Source organism: Cebus imitator, unplaced genomic scaffold (assembly GCF_001604975.1).
Source record: "Cebus imitator isolate Cc_AM_T3 unplaced genomic scaffold, Cebus_imitator-1.0 Scaffold338, whole genome shotgun sequence".
Classification (NCBI taxonomy): domain Eukaryota; kingdom Metazoa; phylum Chordata; class Mammalia; order Primates; family Cebidae; genus Cebus; species Cebus imitator.
In genome coordinates this window covers 1819587-1833372 of record NW_016107653.1, presented here as the reverse complement: position 1 = coordinate 1833372, position 13786 = coordinate 1819587, and positions in this window count along the sequence as shown.

The following is a 13786-nucleotide window of genomic DNA, read 5'->3' as shown; positions in this document are numbered from 1 at the left end:
GCTCTGTCGCCCAGGCTGGAGTGCGGTGGTGCAATCTCAGCTCACTGCAACCTCCACCTCCCAAGTTCAAACAATTCTCCTGCCTCAGCTTCCTGAGCAGCTGAGATTACAGGAGCTACAACCTCATCCGGCTAGTTTTTGTATTTATTTATTTATTTAGACAGAGTTTTGCTCTTGTTGTCCAGGCTAGAGTGCAATGATGTGATCTAGGCTCACTGCACCCTCCACCTCCCAGGTTCAGGTGATTTTACTGCCTCAGCCTCCCGAGTAGCTAGGATTACAGGCACCCGCCACCATGCCCTGATACTTTTCTGTATTTTTAGTAGAGACAGGGTTTCACCATGTTGCCCAGGCTGGTCTTGAACTCCTGACCTCAGGTGATCCACCCGCCTTGGCCACCCAAAGTGCTGAGATTACAGGCGTGAGCCACTGCACCTGGCCTAGTTTTGTATTTTTAATAGAGATAGGCTTTCACCACATTAGCCAGACTGGTCTCCAACTCCTGACCTGCCTGCTTCAGCCTCCCAAAGTGCTGGGATTACAGGCATGAGCCACCAAGCCTGGCCCCATTTTTCATTCTTAAAAATGTTAAAAAAAATTTTTTTTTGAGACAGCTCACTCTGTTGCCCAGGCTGAGGTGCGGAGGCACAATCATAGCTCACTGCAGCCTCCACCTCCTGGGCTCAAGTGATCCTCCCACCTCAGCCTCCCTCGTAGCTGGGACTACAGGTGCAAGCCACCATGCCCAGCTAATTTTTAAATTTTACTTTTTGTAGAGATGGAGTCTCACTATGTTGCCCAAGCTGGTCTCAAACTCCTGGGCTCTAGCAATCCTCCCACCTTTGCCTTCAAAGCACTGGGATTACAGGCATGAACCACTGTGTCTGGCCCCAGAGTGTGGTTTTTAAAAATGTGCCTCTTGATCCTATTTACTAATATTTTATTTAATATTTTTGCATTGGCCACTCAGTGGCTCACATCTGTAATCCCAGCACTTTGGGAGGCTGAGGTGGGAGGATCACTCGAGCCCAGGAGGTGGAGGCTGCAGTGCACTGTGACTGCACCACTGCACTCCAGCCTGGGCAACAAGTGAGATCCTGTCTTTAAAAAATCAATCAATAAAAATAACATATTTTAAAAATAATATTGATAAAACTCCAAAATGTAGCACAATAATGTAAAATTCAGGCCATAATGACAATCATTGCAATGTTATTGTCGTTTGCAATAACGACAATGTAAAACATTAAATAAAATATTAGTAAATAGGATCAAGCAGCACATTTTTTAAAGCATACTCTGGAGCCAGGTACAAAGGCTCATGCCTATAATCCCAGTGTGTTGAGAGGTCAAGGTGGGAGGATTGCTTGAAGCCAGGAGTTTGAGAGCAGCCTGGGAAAGGTAGCAAGTCCCTGGCTCTACAACGCTTTAAAAACTTGCTGGGAGTGGTGGTGCACACCTATAGTCCCAGCTACTCAGGAGGCTGAGGCAGGAGGATTACCTGAGCCTAGGAATTGGATGTTACAGTAAGCTGTGATCACGGCACTGCACTCCAGCCAGGGTGACAGAACAACAACACACACACACACACACACACAAAGGCCGAGTGCGGTGGCTCACACCTGTAATCCCAGCACTTTGGGAGGCTGAGGCAGACGGATCACCTGAGGTCGGGAGTTCAAGACCAGCCTGACCAACATGGAGAACCCTGTCTCTACTAAAAATACAAAAATTAGCAGGGCATGGTGGTAAATGCCTGTAATCCCAGCTACTTGGGAGGGCAAGGCAGGAGGATTGCTTGAGCCCAGGAGGCAGAGGTTGCGGTGAGCCGAGATCATGCCAATACACTCCAGCCTGGGCAACAAGAGCGAAACTCTGTCTCAAAAAAAAAAAGCAAAAAACAAACAGCCCCCACTGCCCCGCCACAGACACACACAACTAAACTCTGAGATTGAGTGGCATCTATCACGGAATCGTGGAATGTGAGAGGATGGCTCTTTTTTTTTTTTTTGAGACAAAGTCTTGCTCTGTCACCCAGGCTAGAGTACAGTGGTGCGATCTCGGCTCACGGCAACATCTGCCTCCCAGGTGTAAGCAATTCTACTGTCTCAGCCTCCCAGGTAGCTGGGATGACAGGCGCATGACACCACGTTCAGCTAATTTTTTTGTATTTTTAGTAGAGACGGGGTTTCTCCATCCTGGTCAGGCTTGTCTCCTCAGGTGATCTGCCCGTCTTGGCCTCCCAAAGTGCTGGGATTACAGGTGTGAGCCACCGTGTCCAGCCTCGACTTATTTTCTGGAATAAGTGAGAGTAAGTGGCCGACTCGATGCCCCATCACCCTCAAGTACTTTAGTGTGTGGTTCCCACAGCAAGAATATTCTCCTCAATAATCAAAATGCAACTCTCAAAGTCAGGAAACAGGCTGATAGAGGAGGGCCCTCTAGTTCTCACACGCCCTGCACAGATCATCAGTTTCCTCACACGGTCCCACCTGGAACTGCACGCTGCATTCGGTCATCACATCTCTCCAGTTTCCCTCCGTTTGGATTAGCTCTTTAGTATTTCCTTGACTTTTATGTCCTTGAAACATTGGAAAAATCACACGCCGGTGACGTCGTAGGAGGTTTCTCAGTCTGGATCTGGCTGATGCTTCCTTGTTGTTAGATCCAGGGTGTACACTGTTGTTAGGATCATCTCAGAGGAGCCGCTGTGTTCCCAGGGCACCCCCTCAGGTGAACACACATCTCACTTTGCCCCGTCACAGATGACCTGCACCTCGAGCATTCTCAGAATGCGAAGTTGCTCTCTCTCCCTCTGTAATGGCCGAGAATTTTGTGAGGAGGTAAATCAAGACTATGTAAATATCCTAGCCCTCATAAGTCATGTAATTAATAAATATCAGAATGGATTCATGAAGTCTTATTTATTCAATGCATTCTCATTGTAACTTCCAGTATTTATTTTATAGCTCAAATCATCCTGAGTGCCTTTAAGCTAGCTCCTGTGTCTTTTCAACATGCCCCCTTCATTTGTTTTTTGTTTGTTTTTTTGAGATAGAGTTTTTCTCAGTCACCCAGGCTGGTGTACAGTGGCCCGATTACAGCTAACTGCAGCGTCCACCTCTTGGGCTCAAGGGATCCTTCCACCTCAGTCTCCCAGGTACCTGGGACTACAGGTGCTCCCTACTAGTCCCGGCTACTTTTTCTTTTTTTGAGACGGAGTCTCCCTCAGTTCCCAAGGTGGAGTGCGGTGGCTTCATCTCAGCTCACTGCAACCTCCACCTTCCAGGTTCAAGCGATTCTCCAGCCTCAGCCTCCCAAGTAGCTGGGACTACAAGCATGCACCACCGTGCCCAGCTAATTTTTTGTATTTTTAGTAGAGACAGGGTTTCACCATGTTGGCCAGGATGGTCTCGATCTCTTTTCTCATGATCCACCCACTCGGCCTCCCAAAGTGCTGGGATTACAGGTGTGAGCCACCGTGCCAGGCCAACCTCGGCTAATTTTTACAAAACTATTTGTAGAACCAGGGTCTTGCTATGTTGCCCAGGCTGGTCATGAAATTCTGGGCTCAAGGGATCCTCCCACCTTAGCCTCCCAAGTATCTGGGATTACAGGTTTGTACCACCACACAGACCCCTTCATTCTTGAAGCACAGCATATTCTCTGATAAACATGGGGTTCCAGGCTCCCCTCTGTGTTGCCTGAACCAACCTAGTAACTAGCCATTGCTTCAAGGATCCCTAATTCCTTTTAGTGGAGAATGGTGTTTCAATATAGAGATCTTAAATGTACAGTTCAATGAGATTTGACAAATGTGTGCGCCACTGTGGACAGTAGCCCCAATCAAAATAGAAGACATTTCCGTCACCCAAAAAGGCGCTCCGCCCCTTGAACACTATTCCTACCCCATAAGCAGTCACTCTTCCGATTTCTCTCAACACAGATTCATGATTATATTCAGAGATGAAGAATTCAGTAATTCTTCATGTTAATAGGAATATTAAGTACACACGTTGTTGTGTTTGGTGTTTTTATTCAATCTAAAGTTTTTGAGGTTCATTCATGTTGTGGCATATGTCAGTAATTCATTTTTGCTTTTGCTGTGTAGTATTTCATGGCATGACTCTACCACAATTGCTTTATCACCTTGACAATGTTCTGGCATTATAGGCATTAACCACCATGCCTGACTCTTTTCTCTCTCTCTCTTTTTTTTTTTGAGATGGAGTCTCACTCTGTTGCCAGGCTGGAGTACAGTGGCACAATCTTAACTCACTGCAACCTCCGACTCCCGGGTTCAAGCGATTCTCCTGCCTCAGCCTCCCGAGTAGCTGGGATTACAGGCACGCACCACCCTGTCCACCGAATTTTTGTATTTTTAGTAGAGACGAGATTTCACCATGTTGGCCAGGATGATCTCGACCTCCTGACCTTGTGATCTCCCGCCTCAGCCTCCCAAAATGCGGGATTACAGGTGTGAGCCACCGCGCCTGACCCTCTCTGTCTCTGTTTTAGAGACAGGGTCTTGCTCCATCACCTGGGCTGGTGCAGTGGTGATCATAGCTCACTGCAGCCTCAACCTGCTGGGTTCAAGCCACAGTCCTGCTTCAGTCTTCCAACTAGCTAAGACTACAGGAGTGTGCCTCCATGCCTAACTATTTGTGTCTGTGTGTGTGTCTAGATGGGGTCTTGCTATATTGCCCAGGCTGGTCTTGAACTCCTGGCCTAAAGCAATCCTCCTGCCTCGCCTTCGCAAAGCAGTGGGATTATAGTGTGTACTACCACGCCTGGTCTTACAGTTTCCATTTCATTATGGAGATTTCCTGTTTGTCCATTCATTTTGCTCATCTGCTCCTTTAATCTTTGGACATATTTACAATAGATTTTTTTCAAGTTAAGTTCTGCTGATTCCAAAATCTGTCCATCTGGAGATCTGTTTCTGTTTACTTCTATTCTACTGACAGATCCTCTTGATCATAGCAGGCTTGGCTTCTGCTTGTTTTTAAATTTATTTCTATTTTGTTTTGAGACAGGGTCTCATTCTGTTGCCCAGGCTTGAGTGCAGTGGCGTGGTCATGACTCACTGTAGCCCCGAACTCCTGGGCTCAAGTGATCCTCCCACTTCAGCCTCCTGAATTGTTAGAACTACAAGCACCCACCACCGCACCTGGCGGCTTGTTTTTTGATAACATAAAATAATGTTATCAAAACATTAATAAGGCTCATGCCTGTAATCCCAACACTTTGGAGGCCAAGGCGAGAGGATTGCTTGAACCCAGAAATTGGAGACCAGTTTCTGCAACATAGTGAGACCCTGTCTTTACAAAAAAATATTAAAAAATAAAAATAAATTAGCTGGGCGTGGTGGCATGTGTCTGTAATCTCAGCTACTTGAGAGGCTGAGGTGGGAGGATTGCTTGAATCCAGAAGTCTCAAGTGAACCATGATTGCACCATTGTACTTCAGCTTGGGCCACAGAGTAAGACCCTGTCTCAAAAAAAAAAGTTTATTCTTAAATGTAAATTGAGCAAAATTATGCATTATAAAATAATATCAGCCAAATGTGGTGGCTCACGCCTGTAATCCCAGCACTTTGGGAGGCCAAGACAGATGAATCACGAGGTCAGGAGTTCAAGACCAGTCCAGTCTGGCCAACATGGTGAAACCCAGTCTCTATTAAAAATACAAAAAATTGGCCAGGTGCGGTGGTGTGTGCCTGTAATCCCAGCTACTCAGGAGGGTGAGGCAGGAGAATCACATGAACCCAGGAGGCGGAGGTTGCAGTGAGCCGAGATCACACCATTGCACTCCAGCCTGGGCAACAGTGCGAGACTCCATCTCAAACAAACAAACAAAAAACTCTGATACCATCTCTTATTTGTAAAAATTTGACAATGGCTATATAAGCCTAGAAAGGGCTAGAAGTAAATATTTTACAGTCATAGCAAAGTTACCCTTGGTTTGTTGAGATAATGATTTTAGTCTTCTCTGAGGCTTCAGTTTTCTGCAATGAATATGCTTGTAGATGCCCTCCGTTTTCCTCATCTAAAATTTTTATTTTTATGTGATATGAACACTTAACATGTACCCTCTCTAGAAAATCTTAAGCGTAGTACACTGTAGTGTTGTAACTATGGGGACGATGTGGTATAGAAGATCTCTAGAACTTATTCATCTTGCGTAATTGAGACTTCATGCCCATTGATTAGAAACTCCCCATTCCCCACTCCTTTCAGCTCCTGGCAGGCAAACAACATTCTATTCCCTGACTTTATGAGTCTATTTCAGGTACCTCATATAAGTGGAATCAGGTGGCATCATCTGTCTTCCTGTTTTTTTCCTGTCTTCCTTTCCTGTTTTCCTGTGCTTTATCCCTCTTTTCATGTTTTTTTTGTGTGTGTGTTTCGTTGATATTTTTGTGTTGCTATGCTTTGATTCCTTTCTCCTTTTCTTTTGTGTAACTTCTGTAGGTATTTCTTTTGTGTCTACCATAGGGCTTACATAAAGTATCTTATAATTAAAATACTGTGTTTTAAGCTAATAACACTTAACTTCAATCACATAAGTAAATTCTACACTTTTACCATTCCTCCCACTTTATGTTACTGATGTCACAATTAACATTAGATTATGCACCCATTAAAATATTTTTAGTTGTAATTATCTTCAACAATTCTGTAACTTAACTTTCATGTTATAACTAAAAGTGATTTACCCACCACCATGACGTAATACTGTATTCTGTATATGTCTATTTATTTACCTTTGTCAAAGAGTTTTATGTTTTCTTATGCTATCATGTTGCTGTTCATTGTCCTTTCATTTCCAGTGAAATAGTTCCCTTCATTATTTCTTGTAAGGGAGGTTTAGTAGTGAATAGTGTCAGCTTTTGTTTGTCTGGAAAGTATGTCTCTCATCTTCATTTTTGCAAGATTTCTAAAAGGTTAGCTTATTTCTTAATTTCTTACGGAGATCCTTAAATGTGATGAGTCACTTTTCCCTATTGCTTTCTTTTTCTTTTTCTTTTCTTTCTTTCTTTCTTTTTTTTTTTTTTTTTTTTTTTTTTTTTTTTTTTTTTTTTTTTTTTTTGAGATGGAATCTCACTCTGTTGCCAGGCCGGAGTGCAGAGGTGCAATCTCTGCTCTCTGTAACCTCTGCCTCCTGGTTCAAGTGATACTCCCGCCTCTGCCTCCCCAGTAACTGGGATTACAGGTGTGTGCCACCATGCCTGGCTAATTTTTGTACTTTTAGCAGAGACGGGGTTTCACCACATTGGCCAGTCTGGTCTTGAACTTCTGACCACAATCAATCTGCCCGCCTCAGCCGTCCAAAGTGCTGAGATTACGGGCGTGAGTCACTTCCACTAATTTTACATTATGGTNGCCAGGCCGGAGTGCAGAGAGTGCAATCTTGGCTCAACGCAACCTCCGCCTCCTGGTTTCAAGTGATTCTCCTGCCTCAGCCTCCTGAGTAGCTGGGACTACAAGCATGTGCCACCATGCCCAGCTAATTTTTATATTTTCAGTAGAGACAGGGTTTCACCATGTTGGTCAGGCTGGTCTCCATCTCCTGACCTTTTGATGCACCCACATTGGCCTCCCAAAGTGCTGGGATTACAGGCATGAGTCACTGTGCCCGGCCTCCCTGCTGCTTTTTAATTCTCTTTGTCTTTGACAATTTGATTTTAATGTACCTTGGTGTAAATTTCTTTGGGTTCATCTTATTTGTGATTTTTTGGGCTTCTTGAATCTGAATGTCCATTTTCTCCCCCAAATCTAAGGAGTTTTGAACCATTATTTCTTTGAATATAATGGTCCTTCCCCTTATCTTTCTGGGACTTCCTTAATGCATCTGTTGATCTGCTTGATGGTGTCCCATAAGTCCCTTCTACTTTATTTACTCTTTTTGTCTTTTCTCTGTTTGATCCTATGATTAATTTCTGATGACCTTTCTTTGAGTTCACTGATCCTTTTTTCTGCTTGATCCAGCCTGCTGTTCAACTCCTCTAGTGAGTTTTTCAGTGCAGTTATTATATTCTTCAGCTCCATGATTTCTGTTTGGAACTTTTTAGTATTTTCTGTCTCTTTGTCGAAATTCTCTCTTTGTTCATACGTTGTTTTCCGGTCTTCAGCTAGCAATTTTCTGATAGTTATTTTAAATTTCCTGTCCGATAAGTCATATAACTCCACATTACTAGGGTCAGTTTCTAGAGATTTATCTTATTCCTTTGAAACACTGTTCCCTGTTTCTTCATTTTCCTTGCCTTTCTGTGTTGGTGTCTGAACATTAAACAAAGCAGCCTCTGTCAAGTTTTCATGAACTGGCCAGGTACCGGAGAAGACCCTCACCAATCAGCCAAGCCAAAGATTCTGGGGGCCTCTTTAAATTTCCTGCTGGCCCACCCCACTTTCTTTGTTTTCTGCAACCTCCAGGTGTCTAGAGTATGCCAGGTCCTGTCAGCACTTTAGACAAGTGACTAAAGGAAGTTCCTCAGGTAGCCTCCAGAAAATTGGATAGTTGGGTGTTTTGTTCAACTCTTTCCTTCCCTAGTGAGAAACTTGGATCTGAGGTGTGTGTGTGTGTGTGTGTGTGTGTGTGTGTGTTTCTTATTCACTCTGTGCTGAGTTGGGCTGTGGTGACTACCTGCACTCTAGATCATCCCACCATGTCTGTTCTCACGGCCCTGAGGCAGCGGGGTTATGCCAGGTCCCAACAGCACTCTGAGACAGGCTAAACAGAAGTCAGCCACCGGGCAGCCCTCAGAAAAGTTGAGGTGTTGAATACACAGCTCATTTCTTGCTCACTCCATGGTGAGTTGGGAGCTAGGGGATTTCCTCTCAGTCGTATGGCACTGTGCTAGGGGTAGGGATTATGCCAACAGAGTGCCTTGAATTTCCCTACCAGTTTCAATGTGAGTAGATTCATGCTCACCTGGAGTGCAGGAGACTCTCAACTAGTTTCTGGATTTCTTGCAAAGCGAATCTTCATGAATTATTGTTGAGTTGATGTGTTGATGGGAAAAGGAGAGTCCAGAGCTTCCAATTCCACCATTTTGCAGATACCACTCCAGGCTTGCTTTTATGCTTTGTAAGGGTGAGTCTGCTTTGGTTTTGTTCTTAGTCCTATGCTTTGGCCCTTATGCTGGAGTGCAAGTCTCATCCCTTTGGCCTTTCGGATTTCTCAGCTGATTGCCTGAGGGGCTCAGTGAGGTTGCTCCACCCTAGCTGGGCAAGAACTGCAACGTCACATAGCATTGCACACTGCCGGGCTTCTCCGTCAGCTCTTGGCCCCACAGCAGCGGCTTCCTGCGAGGCCTTGTGGAGGATCACCCTCTGCACGTGTACAGCCTGGCCTCATCCAGGGATCTGAGGGAACCCCCACGCAGGCTCTGCATCCTCATTCCACGTAGCACCCTCCTCTCCAGTGCCCTGCTCTACCAGTCATAGCCACCTCAGCAGCCCAAACACTGAGCTCTGCTTTCCCAGCCAGTGATCTCTGCCTGATGATCTCTGCTGTGGCTTTATCTCGCATATCTTGGTAGGAAAACCCAAGGTAAAAAGACAGGGCAAACTCGGACTCACTTCAGGTACTTACCTTCTCTCAGGGATCACAGTCCTGCCAGTTGTCGCATTCCTGTACATAATTGCCTTATACATTGGGCCCAACTTTACCGTTGTTTATGGCAGGAGGGTAAGTATAAATCTGGTTGCTCATCGTGGCCAGAATCAACTTGCATTCTCAATAAAACTTTCTCAACCTGCTGCCATACATTTATGTCAGCCTCAAAGCTACCCTTGTATCAAATGGGGAAGATACTAGAAGCATCTCGGTCAAGGTGAAAACTCAGGAAATTGTCTTCTATCATCACTGTTATTTAATTTTTTTGCAATCAGAAGAGAGAAAGAAATGAAGAAAAATGCAAAGGAGGAAATGCAATATCATTTTTTGCAGATGACATGAATAAGTCCCCGGAAAATCCAAGAGAGTCAATTTAATTTCTATGACAAACAATGTTTAAGTTTTGTGGCTGGGACAAAAGTAACATGAAAACTAACCTTCATCTACATAAAAAATGACTTGCTAGCAGAAATATTAATGAGAAAAAATATCTCATTTACAGTAGCACCAAAACAATTTTAAAACCTAGGAATAAACCTAAAAAGAAACATGTACAATCAGAAGGAAGAACATTTTAAATCCACTGAGGGACATGAAAGGAGACTTGAGTGAATGAAAAACATATCCTGTTCTCAGATCCAGGGACTGAACACCAAAAGACAACAATCTTCACTGCTAGGAATTTATCCTACAGATACGTTCTCATGTGTATGAAATCAGGTATGTCCAGGGTTATTCCTTGTAGCATTGTCTATAACAGTGATGCAGGCCAGGTAAGCTCCCAAACTGGGGCTTAGGCCAGGAGGGTTCCTGGCTTCACCTAGGAAAGAATCAGAGCCAAGCTGCCATGCACAGCAGCAGCAGAGGAACTGCCCCTTGTGGAGCAGGGCCACCCATCAGCAGTGGGCCCAGAGCAGAAGCTCAGAGGCAGCTCTGCACCCTGATTTATACCCACTTTTGATTACATGGAAACTAAGGGGTAGTGTATGCAGACATTTCTAGAATGAGGGTGGTAACTTCTGGGTTGTCAGGACATCGCCATAGAAAGATGCCATAACTTCTAGGTGTTGCTATGGTAACGGTAAACTGACATGGCACACTGGTGGATGTGTCTTATGGGGAGGTAACTCTGCCCTGCACCTGTTTTAGCTAGTCCTCACTTTGGTCCAGTGTCTGAGCCCTACCTCCAGAGTTGAGTTCCGCTTCCTACCCCAATAGCAAATGATTGAACACAACTGAAAAGGCCAATGAGGCTGGTGAAATAAATCATGTCACACATACAGAGTAGTGGTATACTACCATTAACAAGAATAAGGCCAGGCACAGTGGCTAATACCTATAGCCTCAGCAGTTTGGGAGGCCTAGGCTGGGGGACCACTTGAGTCCAGGAGTTCAAGACCAGCCTGGGGAACAAAGCAAGACCCAGTCTCTAAAAGAACATGTAAAAATTAGCCAGTCATTGTGCATGTGCCTTTAGTACCAGCTAATTGGGAAGCTGAGGCTGGAGGATTACTGAGCCCAGAGGGTCCAGGCTGAAATGGGCTATGATTGTGCCAATGCACTCCAGCCTGGGCAGCAGAGTGAGACCTTGTTTTTTTTAAAAAAACAAAAACAAAACCAAAGAAAACAAGAACAAGACAGCTTGCCAGGCACTGATAAAGGATGATCTGCAAACTTGATGGTCCAGCGGAAAACTCAAGGTGCTAAGGTGACAGTATGCGATCACCCGTGATGTATGTGTGGCATGCACGTGTGTGTCTGGTTTCATAAGAAATATCTTGGCTTCATAGAAATATCTTGGTTTCCAGTAAAAGAAAACCCAAATTAGCATGAGGCCAACAAACAGGGGTTTGTTTTTCTCCCATGAGACCCAGGGCAGTGGCCTCAGTCCTGACTCAGCTGTTTAACTGTGCTGTCGCCATCTTAGGTTTCTCTTTCCATTCCGCTGTCTGAAGCAGGATGGCATTTTCTTCAGCCTTGCTGCCTCCTACTTGCAAGATAGCTGCCTCATCTCCAAACGTGATGGCAATGGAGTGTTCAAATCAGGAGGAAAGGGGAAGAGCGAAACGGTGGTTGGTCCTACACAATTCTGGAAAAGCAAATACTTTCTGGCTGCACCTCTCAGCAAGTGTTTCTTGTATCTCATTGGCCAGAAAGGAGTCACATGACTGCTTCTAGCTGCAAGGGAGGCTGGGAAACAGCATGTAACTTCCAGGACTCTGCAGCAGAGAAAGACAAAGGAGAAGAGGTCAAGAATGAGTGGTGAGGCTCACGCCTATAATCTCAGCACTTTGGTAAGCTGAGACAAGCAGATTGCTAAAGCTCAGGAGCTCAAGACTAGCCTAGGCAACATGGTGAAACCCCATTCTACCAAAAAAAAAAAAAAAAAAAAAAAAAGAGTGGCGGGTGACTCATTTTACTATGTTGGCCATACTTAGAAAGTCTTCAAAAGGACACATAAGAAATTGATAAGTGGGAGTTCAAGACAAGCCTGGCCAACATGGTGAAACCGCATCTTTACTAAAAATACAAAATCTAGCCAGATGTGATCATGGGTGCCTGTGATCCCAGCGACTCTGGAGACTGAGGCAGGAGAAATCACTTGAACCTGGGAGGTGGAGGTTGCAGTGAGCCGAGATCGCACCACTGCAATCCAGCCTGAGACCACATCTCAAAAAAAAAAAAAAAAAAAAGTCATATTTAAGCTAGGTGCTGTGCCACACACCTGCAGTCCCAGCTACTTGCAAGGCTGAGGAGGGAGGATCACTTGAGTTCTAGGCTGGCCTAGGCAACATAGTGAGTACCCACAAACAAAAAGCTCACACAAACAAAAAGCCATCGTCAAAAACTTTTTAAAAAAGTCCTAAGTAACCTTTGGATTAAGGAGGAATTTATAAGGTAAATTGAAAAATACTTAGAATTTAATCATAATGAAATTCTCTACCAGTTAAAATGTGCGGAACACATTTTTAAAGGCGTTAGAATAAATTATACAGCTTTGAATATGTTTATCTGAAAAGACAAACTGAAAACAAATCAAGAAGTCAAGAATATATAAAAACACACAAAATATATAGAAAGAAACAAGGAAGAACGATGTAAATCAGCAGAGAACAGAAACAAAAAATAAAAATTATGAACAAAATCAAAGCTGACTCTCTAAGAAGTATATATTAAGACTAATGAGAAAAGAAGGGAAGAACAAAATACAGGACAGAGGGGAGAAAAGAACTATAGCTGTGAGAGCATTACTTCATTGTCAGACCTTTAAAGTAAAGCATACAGGAATGAGTTAGAAAACCTAGGAAGAATGCATAGCTTCATAGAAAATCTAAAATACGGAAACTGGTTTTCCTCTGAAGGAGGCTAGAGAAAAGAAATACTGAAATTAAGACAAGAAGAAATAGAAAGTCACAGAATTTAATAATCATTTGAGAAATTAAAGTAGTAGCTAGGCCAGGCACCGTGGCTCAAAGCTGTAATCCCAGTGCTTTGGGAGGTCACCAGAGGTGAGAAGTTTCAGAACAGCCTGGCCAACAGGGCGTAACCCTGTCTCTAATAAAAAATTAAAAAATTAGCCAGGTATGGTGGTGTGTGGCTGTAATCCTAGTGACTCGGGAGGCTGAGGCAGGAGAATCGCTTGAACCTGGGAAGCGGAGGTTGCAGTGAGCTGAGACTGGGTCACTGTGCTCCAGCCTGGGTGACAGAGTGAAACTCCATCTCAAAAAAAAAAAAAAAGAAATTAAAGTAGTAAGCACACCTGTATCCCACCACACACGCGCATACAGAACTCCCGAAGCCCCCAGCATAGCAGCATTCACAGCATCCACATACCAGACCGGCGGGGAACAGAAAATCCACATGATATGTAAGTTGTTTCAGAAAAAGAGCAGTTGAGGGAAAGTGGGCCCACCCATTTTATGAAGCTAGTAGGCAGCTAGAAAGGGGAACACAAGCAAATTGGAAGCCAGTTTTATAAAAATCTTGACGTATCAGCTAACCAAAATCCAACAGAATACCAAGGTCACATAAAGTTTGTCTCAGGAATATCAGAAGGGTTCGAATTAGAAATTTTAACACAGAAATTCACCAGGTTCAAGAAGAAAGGTCAAGTCATCATGGCATCATGGGGGCTGCGCATGGTGGCGCCTGCCTGTGGTCTTGG